This window comes from Akebia trifoliata, chromosome 10 (assembly GCF_017979445.1).
Source record: "Akebia trifoliata isolate Shusen 1 chromosome 10, ASM1797944v1, whole genome shotgun sequence".
NCBI classification, from domain to species: domain Eukaryota; kingdom Viridiplantae; phylum Streptophyta; class Magnoliopsida; order Ranunculales; family Lardizabalaceae; genus Akebia; species Akebia trifoliata.
In genome coordinates this window covers 21,298,387-21,309,701 of record NC_141384.1, presented here as the reverse complement: position 1 = coordinate 21,309,701, position 11,315 = coordinate 21,298,387, and positions in this window count along the sequence as shown.

Genomic DNA, 11,315 nt, shown 5'->3' with positions numbered 1-11,315 from the left:
TTCAATAATTTTTCCTTATAATAATTATCTACATACATCTTCTTCTTCTTCTTCACATTTAAAAATGTTTCAATGAGGGTTTTAGCTTTGATTTTACTTGTTTTTTTTATTATCCTAACACTTCCAATCGAGTCGAAATCCTTCACACGAGAAAGCTTTGTTCGGTAGGTACCTATCGAATCGATTTTTGTACTGTTCGATAGATACATACTGATAATCTATCAAATATATTTGTCAAAAAATCTTCGAGTTCTTTGATTGAAAATCATTGTTTTAGATGTTTTAATAGTGGTTTCTTCATCTTTCTTGGTGATTAAATGCACACTAAAAATAATTCTAAGAAATATGATAACTTGGAAGAAAAGAAATCTTAAAACCTAATCTCTATTGATTCAACATTTCACAAAACTCAAAAAGAGATGAATATAAAGAGAGAGAAAGAGAGAGAGAGAGAGAGAGGTAAGAAAAAGAGGGTTTTTTGTTTGGTGGGTTGTAGTATGTGCAATAAGTAAACACAAATGGGTAAAAATATAATTTTCTTTTTTTCTTAAAGTCACTTAAGTGGGTGCATTGTGCCAATTTGGTATGTGCAAATAAACTGATCGGCATTTATTTATAATTTAAGATAGTAAGCAAAGGGTTCTTAAGATTATACAGCAAAAGAATACTTTTGTAATTTTGAACTACATAAATAGAAATTTTCTTGATATTTCACTAAAATGATCCTACTTATAATAAATTTAAATATAAAAGTAGGGGCATTTATGACCACTCAAATTTTGGTATGGAAACCACTTCTACTCTGCCTTCTTTCATCTTTGCTATTATATTGTGAGAAGGCGGAGTAGAAGTGGTTCGACTCCAAAATTTGTGTGATCATAATGCCCCCACTTTTATATTTATGTTTAATATATTCAAGGCCATTTTTTGTTTAAAAAAAATCAAGAAAATTGTAATCTACAACCCAATAATCACGATGATTAGTTTTCAAAATTACAAAAATATACTTCTTGTAAATATTTTAAATTACTAATAAACCATATTGATTCATGTGGTAAAGGTAAGTTAAGAAAAATGCATATATATATATATATATATATATAGATATATATATATATTATATATATATATATATATATATGGGTCGAGTTCCATAGACAATGTATTTTATCCTATATGGTCTAAAAGTTTCATAATGGACTGATTTTTTTAGGATGATCTCTATGGTGAGGAAATTATCCTCACAAAAAACAGGCCATTCTAGAATTTGTAACCATAGTTTATAAGATGAAGAATAGTGGATCGTTAATTTTTATCATTAGTTTGTAACCTCTTTTCATAGGGTTTGGAGTTTCATAATGGGCTGGTTTTTTTTTTTTTTTTGAAGATGATCTCCTCACCATAAAGATCATTCGCACAAAAAATCAGCCCATTCTAAAACTTTTTAGTCATATAAGACAAAACTTTATCTAGAATGTTGTCTATTGAACTCTATTTGATATATATATAAGGAATTGTTTGGAGGCCTTAGATAGTCAAACATTATGCTAAACATTTTTCAAAATACGAGTTAGAAGTTTCGGAATTGGTTGATTTTTTGTGAGGATGATTTCTATGATGAAGAGATCATTCTCACAAAAAATCAACTTATTCCAAAATTTCTAACCCTAATTTACAAGTTGAAGAATCATGGATTGTCCGATTTTTATAAACCACTTTTGATGGGGTTCGAAGTTTCGACATGGGCTAATTTTGGGTGAGAATGATCTCCTCATCGTAGAGATCTTCCTCACAAAAAATCAACCCATTCCAAAACTTCTAACCCATACATTGAAAAAAATATTTGGCTCTCTTTAAGGCCTCCAAACACCACCCATATATATATATGGGAAATGTTCAGCACCCTAAACCCTACGTGTTTTGTCCTACATGGGTTAAAATTTTTGGAATGGGCTGATTTTTGGTGAGGATGATCTCTATGGTTAGAAAATCATCCTCACCAAAAATCAACCCATTCTGAAATTTCCAACCTCATGTTTACAAGTTGAAAAATCGTGGACCCTCCATTTTTTGTATACCAAAATGTTTGTTGCTGAACGGGACCTATATATATATATATATATATATATATATATATATATATATATATATATATAGGGTCCCGTTCACCACCCTACGCTTTACCAAACGTGTTTTGTCCTACATGGGTTAGAAGTTTTGGAATAGGCTGATTTTTGGTGAGTATGATCTCTAACAACCCATTCTAAAACTTCTAAACCCATAAAAAATGGTTTACAAAAAGTAGACGGTCCACGATTTTTCAACTTGTAAACATGGGGCTAAAAATTTCAGAATGGACTGATTTTTGGTGAGGATGATCTCCCCACCATAGAGATCATCCTCACCAAAAATTAGCCTATTCCAAAACTTCTAACCCATGTAGGACAAAACACATAGGGTAAAGCGTAGGGTGCCGAACGAGACCCTATATATATATATATATATATATGGGAAATGTTCAACAACACTTTACCCTACGCTTTACCAAATGTGTGTTTTTCCTACATGGGTTAGAAGTTTTGGAATGGGCTGATTTTTTGTGAGGGTGATCTCTATGGTGAGGAGATCATCCTCACCAAAAATCAGTCCATTCCAAAAATTTTAGCCCCATGTTTACAAGTTGAAAAATTGTGGACCGTCCATTTTTTGTAAACCATTTTTTATGGGGTTAGAAGTTTTGGAATGGGCTGTTAGAGATCTTCCTCACCAAAAATCAGCCTATTCCAAAACTTCTAACCCATGTAGGACAAATCACGTTTGGTAAAGCGTAGGGTGGTGAACGGGACCATATATATATATATATAGGTCCCGTTCAGCAACAAACATTTTAGCAAACAATTTGGCAAAACATTTTTCAAAACATGGGTTAGAGATTTTGGAATGGGCTGATTTTTGGTGAGGAGATCATCCTCACCAAAAATCAGCCCATTCAAAAACATCTAGCCCCAGTTTACAAGTTGAAAATTCGTGGACCGTCCACTTTTTGTAAACCATTTTTGATGGGGTTAGAAGTTTTGGAATGGGCTGATTTTTGGTGATGATGATCTCCTCACCATAGAGATTATCCTCACGAAAAATCAGCCCATTCCAAAACCTCTAACCCATGTTTTGAAAAATGTTTTGCCAAAATGTTTGTTGTTGAACATTTCCCTATATATATATGAGTCCCGTTCGCTAGCAAACGGTTTGGCAAACTTATATGGGTCGTTCGATATAACGCGATCTGACGATTTGGATTTAATATCAGCGAAATATAAATTTATACATATATTTGCAGCGCCGTCCCTCAAGGTTTTCTAACTTAGTGCTTACTCCTTCTTCTCTTTAAACAGCACAGAACATAACAAAGAGTTCTCTTCGAACTCTCTCACCCTTTTCTCGTTCAAACCTCTTCATCTTCTCTCACTGAAACCCTTGTCGTCGCTCTCTCTCGGTCTCGCTCTCACTCTCGTCTGAAACACTCCCTCTCTCACTCTTGTTCTCACTCTCTTTCCCAAGTGTTATTAAACAGAAACGAAACCCTCTCTCTCACTCTTTCATTCTCTCTCGCTCTCGATCCCTTTTCCCATTTCTCTTCGAACATAATCGTAGCCGAACCCTCTCTCCCACTCTCTCATTCTCTCTCACTCTCACCCTCGCTGAAACCCTCTCTCTCTCTCTTTCGTTGCAACGCCCTCTCCCTCTCTCTTCGTAGCTTGAAGTAACTGGGAAGAGGTACAAGATCATGCTTAGGGGTTGTAAAATCAGATCTTATAGGGTCATTGATAAGGCATTCTGGATTTGTTGAGACTCAAGACAAGGCTTTTGATTTGGAGAACATGGAAAATGATGATTTGTTTTGTAAGATGAGTCAAGCTAATTTCTTCATCACATTCTTCTTCTCTATGGCTCTAGCAAACTTAATGATCTTGATGGCTTTGTGTTTTTATTTTTTATTTTTTATGATCGGTAGTTGGCTTCTTGTGTCGTTGGGTTCGAGACGTACTCAACATAAAATGTCGGTGCATGATAATAGGCTTTTTGTTCAACTCTTTTTGATATTTCAGTAGTAGACCTGTTGTTAATAATTTGAATTCTCCGTGTGTTGATGATTAATTGAAAGACTTGATGACTTTCTTTCTAAATCCTATCCTCTTCTTGGTATTTGAATGTTGACAAAATAAAATTTTGGATGTGAAGGTAAAAGTGTCATCATAGTCCCAAATTGGGAGTCTTCTACGAAATTTTTTAAAAAATTCAGAGAATTGTGTGACTATGCTTTCAATGATTTGGAAATGGGTTTATTTTTTGAGTGATGCATGACTTGGTGTTTGAGTTGATTTAGTTTATACTTTATAGCCTTTAGTCTCAATCTTTTGTATGCTTGCTCTTAAACTTAACACATATAGGCACAGAAAAATCTTCACACACCAAATGAAGATAGCTATCGACATCACAAAACTATGTTGTGTAAGTTTTTACAATTTATGTCTTCATGGTGTGTACATGAGATTTTCATAGCTATGACATGACATGAATAAGTATGATAGATTTAAAATAATGGGGATCATGCATGAGGAACATTGAAACCTTGTGTTTTTAGAGGGCTATTGTAAGTTGGATCTTCCTTTGATGCTTGAGTGCTTTGTATGTTGCTAATTTGTCTTTTGTTGTTTTTTCTTTTAATAAAATATCTATCTATTCAGAAAAAAATATATACTGCATGTGTACTTGGACTGGTTGTGTTTTCTTTTTTTTTCTTTTCCCTCTTGTTTTATTTTGCTTTAGGAATCAATTTTAGCTTTGCATCAGCGTTGTCAAAGGCGCTGGGGTCTCTTAATGTCAATATTAAGCAAAGGGGTCGCTTTATGTAAGAAGTAAAATTACATTGATATGTCAACATCTCATCTTTCAGGGATTTAAATCTTAACCTCGTAAAACTTTATTGTAATAGATGTGGAGATTGGTATTTTGGGTCTTGGACTGATATCGCCCGCTTATGCATTCTAACAGCTAAGAAGTTCGGTGTTACTTAGTTTGTGAACCCTAAAGAATGTAAAAAACCAGTTCAAGAGGTTAGTTTTAAACCATTATTAGAAGTGATTCTATCCAATTATTTTATAAAGATCGATATTTGATTTATGATTTCATCATCATCATCAGGTAATCGCTGAGATGACGGATGGAGGTACGGACCGCAACATTGAATGCACAGGAGTATTAGTGCAATGATCTAAAAACAATTTATTTATTTTCTGTGGTGATGCACAAGAGCTTGAAGTGGAGAAATTTATCACACATGAAGTCTCTTTCATTGAAATCAATGAGGCCTTCAAGTATATGCTGGACGGCGATAGCCTTCAGTGCATCATCCGCATGGATGCATGGAATGGATATAGTGGACGTTTTTAGTGTGCATGAGGTTATGAACAAATATGGGTCTGTTTTCCATTTGTTAGATCTTGTAAGATGTATGGGTTTAGGGAAGTAATGTGTGTGTGTGTGGTGATGAGATCAAGCTTCAATGCTACCTACTTTGCTTATGAAGATGCTGACAAATCAATGTAATTTTACTTCTTACATAAAGCGACCCCTTTGCTTAATATTGACATTAAGAGACCCCAGTGCCTTTGACGACACTGATGCAAAGCTAAAACTGATTCCTAAAGCAAAATAAAACAAGAGGGAAAGAAAAAAAAGAAAACACAACCAGTCCAAGTACACATGCAATACATATTTTTTTCTGAATAGATAGACATTTTATTAAAAGAAAAAACAACAAAAGACAAATTAGCAACATACAAAGCACTCAAGCATCAAAGGAAGATCCAACTTACAATAGCCCTCTAAAAACACAAGGTTTCAATGTTCCCCATGCATGATCCCCATTATTTTAAATCTATCATACTTATTCATGTCATGTCATAGCTATGAAAATCTCATGTACACACCATGAAGACATAAATTGTAAAAACTTACACAGCATAGTTTTGTGATGTCGATAGTTATCTTCATTTGGTGTGTGAAGATTGTTCTGTGCCTATATGTGTTAGGTGTAAGAGCAAGCATACAAAACATTGAGACTAAAGGCTATAAAGTATAAACTAAATCAACTCAAACACCAAGTCATGCATCACTCAAAAAATAAACCCATTTCCAAATCATTGAAAGCATAGTCACACAATTCTCTGAATTTTTTAAAAAATTTCGTAGAAGACTCCCAATTTGGGACTATGATGACACTTTTACCTTCACATCCAAAATTTTTATTTTGTCAACATTCAAATACCAAGAAGAGGATAGGATTTAGAAAGAAAGTCATCAAGTCTTTCAATTAATTATCAACACACGGAGAATTCAAATTATTAACAACAGGTCTACTACTGAAATATCAAAAAGAGTTGAACAAAAAGCCTATTATCATGCACCGACATTTTATGTTGAGTACGTCTCGAACCCAACGACACAAGAAGCCAACTACCGATCATAAAAAATAAAAAATAAAAACACAAAGCCATCAAGATCATTAAGTTTGCTAGAGCCATAGAGAAGAAGAATGTGATGAAGAAATTAGCTTGACTCATCTTACAAAACAAATCATCATTTTCCATGTTCTCCAAATCAAAAGCCTTGTCTTGAGTCTCAACAAATCCAGAATGCCTTATCAATGACCCTATAAGATCTGATTTTACAACCCCTAAGCATGATCTTGTACCTCTTCCCAGTTACTTCAAGCTACGAAGAGAGAGGGAGAGGGCGTTGCAACGAAAGAGAGAGAGAGAGGGTTTCAGCGAGGGTGAGAGTGAGAGAGAATGAGAGAGTAGGAGAAAGGGTTCGACTGCGATTAAGTTCAAAGAGAAATGGGAAAAGGGATCGAGAGCGAGAGAGAATGAAAGAGTGAGAGAGAGGGTTTCGTTTTTGTTTAATAACACTTGGGAAAGAGAGCGAGAACGAGAGCGAGAGCAAGAGAGGGAATGTTTCAGGCGAGACCGAGAGAGTTCGCGAGAGAGAGCGACGACGAGGGTTTCAGCGAGAGAAGATGAAGAGGTTTGAACGAGAAAAGGGTGAGAGAGTTCGAAGAGAACTCTCTGTTATATTCTGTGCTGTTTAAAGAGAAAAGGGAGTAAGCACTAATTTAGAAAACTTTGAGGGACGGCGTTGCAAATATATGTATAAATTTATATTTCGCTGAGATTAAATCCAAACCGTCAGATCGTGTTATATCGAACGACCCATATAAGTTTGCCAAACCGTTAGCCAGCGAACGGGACCCTATATATATATAGGGTCCCGTTCCCCACCCTAAGCTTTACTCTACACTTTAACAAACGTGTTTTGTCCTACATGGGTTAGAAGTTTTGGAATGAGCTGATTTTTTGTGAGGATGATTTCTATGGTGAGGAGATCATCCTCACCAAAAATCAGCCCATTCCAAAACTTCTAACCCCATAAAAAATGGTTCACAAAAAATGGACGGTCCACAATTTTTCAACTTGTAAACATGGGGCTAAAAATTTCGGAATGGGTTGATTTTTGGTGAGGATGATCTTCTAATCATAGAGATCATCCTCACCAAAAATCAGCCCATTCCAAAACTTCTAATCCATGTAGGACAAAACACATTTGTTAAAGTGTAGGGTAAAGCTTAGGATGTTGAACATTTCCCATATATATATATGGGGACGGTTTAGCAGTCCTAAAGTTTGCCAAGTTTGGTGCCAAACATTTTTCAAACTATGGGTTAGAAGCTTTGGAATGAGCTGATTTTTTGTGAGGATGATCTCTATGATGAGGAGATCAACCTCACCAAAAATCAGTTTATTCCAAAACTTCTAACCCCATCAAAAGTGATTTACAAAAAATGTTTGGCACCAAACTTGACAAACTTTAGGGCTGCCAAACCGCTCCCTATATATATATATATATGGGAAATGTTCAGCACCCTAAGTTTTACCACACACTTTAACAAACGTTTTTTGTCCTACATGGGTTAGAAGTTTTGGAATGAGCTAATTTTTGGTGAGGATGATCTCTATGATTAGAAGATCATCCTCCCCAAAAATCAGCCCATTCCGAAATGTTTAGCCCCATGTTTACAAGTTGAAAAATCGTGGACCGTCCATTTTTTGTAAATCAATTTTGATGGGGTTAGAAGTTTTGGAATGAGCTGATTTTTGGTGAGGATGATCTCCTCACCATAGAGATCATCCTCACCAAAAATCAGCTCATTCCGAAACTTCTAACCCATGTAAGACAAAACGCATTTGTTAAAGTGTGTGGTAAAACTAAGGGTGGCGAACGGGACCCTATATATATATATATATATATATAGATATATGGGAAATGTTCAGTAACAAACATTTTGGCAAAACATTTTTCAAAACATGGGTTAGAGGTTTTGGAATGGGCTGATTTTTGGTGAGGATGATCTCTACAGTGAGGAGATCATCCTCACCAAAAATCAGCCCATTCCGAAATTTCTAGCCCCATGTTTACAAGTTGAAAAATCATGGACTGTCCATTTTTTGTAAACCATTTTTGATGGGTTTAGAAGTTTTGGAATGGGCTGATTTTTGGTGAGGATGATCTCCTCACCGTAGAGATCACCCTCACCAAAAATCAGCCCATTCCAAAACTTCTATCTCATGTTTTGAAAAATGTTTTGCCAAAATGTTTGTTGCTGAACGGGACCCTATATATATGTATATATATATATATATATATATGGGAAATGTTCAGCACCCTAAGTTTTACCACACACTTTAACAAACGTTTTTTGTCCTACATGGGTTATAAGTTTTGGAATGAGCTGATTTTTGGTGAGGATGATCTCTATGATTAAAAGATCATCCTCCCCAAAAATCAGCCCATTCCGAAATGTTTAGCCCCATGTTTACACGTTGAAAAATCGTGGACCGTCCATTTTTTGTAAATCAATTTTGATGGGGTTAGAAGTTTTGGAATGAGCTGATTTTTGGTGAAGATGATCTCCTCACCATAGAGATCATCCTCACCAAAAATCAGCTCATTCCGAAACTTCTAACCCATGTAAGACAAAACGCGTTTGTTAAAGTGTGTGGTAAAACTAAGGGTGGCGAACGGGACCCTATATATATAGGGTCAGGTTCAAGGGCCATGTGAGAAAACATGTAAGAAAACTTTCGGCGGTAAATAAAATTTTAAAATATGGGTTAGAAATTTTAGATTGAGCTGATTTTTTGTGAGGATGATCTCTATGATGGGAAGATCATCCAAAAAAAAATCAGCCCAATCTGAAACTTCTAACCCCATTAAAAGTGATTTAGAATGTGGACCGTCGATTTTTTTTCAATTTTTATCATTAATTTGTAAATCACTTTTGATGGATTTAGAGGTTTCTGATTGAGCTGATTTTTTGTGAGGATGATCTTCTCATCATAGTGACCATCCTTGCAAAAAATCAGCTCAATCCAAAACCTCTAACCCTTATTTTGAAAAACGAAAGTTTTCTTACATGTTTTCTCACATGGCCCTTGAACCTGATATATATATATATATATATATATATATATATGGTCATTCGGATGCCAACTATTTGGCCACCACATTTTGTCCTACATGGGGTTAGAAATTTTGGAATGTGCTGATTTTTGGTGAGGATGTATATATGGAGTGTTAGAAGGCCCTAAAGAAAGTCATACATTTTTCAATATATGGGTTTGAAATTTCCTAATGGGTTGAGTGAGGATGATCTCTACGATGAAGAGATCATCCTCACAAAAAATTAGTCAATTCTGAAATTTCTAACCCTAGTTTACAAGTTGAAGAATCGTGACCCATCAATTACTTGTAAATCACTTTTGATAGGTTTAGAAGTTTCAGAGTAGGCTGATTTTTTGTGAGGATGATTGCCTCAGTACAGAGATCATCCTTACAAAAAAACAACCAATTCTGAAATTTCTAACCCATATATTGAAAAATGTTTGGCACAATGTTTGGCTATCTTTAGGACCTCTAGGCATTTATATATATAAAAGGTGGTGTTTGGAGGCCTTAAAGAGAGCCAAACATTGTGCCAAACATTTTTTCAATTCATAGAGATCATCCTCACAAAAAATCAGCCCATTCCAAAACTTCTAACCCCTATTTTGAAAAATGTTTAGCACCATAGTGATTTAAAATTGTCAATCGTTGATTTCTTACCGTTAATTTGTTAACCATTTTTAATGGGGTTAGAAGTTTCAAATTGGACTTCGTTGTGAGGATTATCTCCTCACCATAGAGACCATCCTCACAAAAAATCAGCCCAATCCAAAACTTTTAAGCCATGTAAGACAAATTTTGACATCTAGCACTGGCTCCGTAACATTGGCGATTGAACGCTACCCATATAATATATATATATATATATATATCTTAAAAATTCGGAAAAAAATAGTCGAATCTGAAACTTCTAATTTAGATGATCTCTAGGGAAACATTATGAGGCCCTAACATTGTGCCAAACATTTTTCAATATATGAGTTAAAACTTTCGGAATGTTGATTTTTTGTGAGGATGATTTCTTTGATAAAGAGATCATCTTTATAAAAAAAATCAGGCCATTCTAAATCTTCTAACCCAAGTTTATAAGTTGAAGAATTATGGACCACCAATTATTTGTAAATCACTTTTGATGGGATTAGAAGTTTCAAAATGGGGTGATTTTTTTGTAAGGATGATCTCCTCACGTGATCATCCTCACAAAAATCCACCCAAACAGAAATTTCAAACCCATATATTGAAAAATGTTTGGCTCTCTTTAAGGACGTGTTCAATAACCAAAAAGGCCCGCACAACGAATCGCAGCAGAGTTGAACCAGGGGTAGAAATGAGTCTAACCAATTTGATAAATATATTTAGTTCAATCATGGTTTCAGGATAAAAAACATCGACCCAACGGTTAAATGTAGTATGACTTAAACATACCACTCCATGTTTTAGGGAATATTTGAGATAACCAAGTAATTTCAAACGGAGGACATTCAGTCTGCATGGAAAGACTAATAGAAAGTAATCTAAATGCTCTCCCTTGATTTTTCTGCACAATGCATCATATTCTCAAGGTCCTAAACTTCTTCAACATTCTAATTTCAAGAATAATATAGGATTTTTTTGAAGTAGAAGATGATGGATTGTTGGTTAGAGACATCAATTATTGTATACAAGAGGTATGGAAGAAGAGGATAAATAGGTTAAAAATAATTTATCAGGGAAGAACTTGAAGATGACAGCCACCGATTTCCCAAATTTCAAAT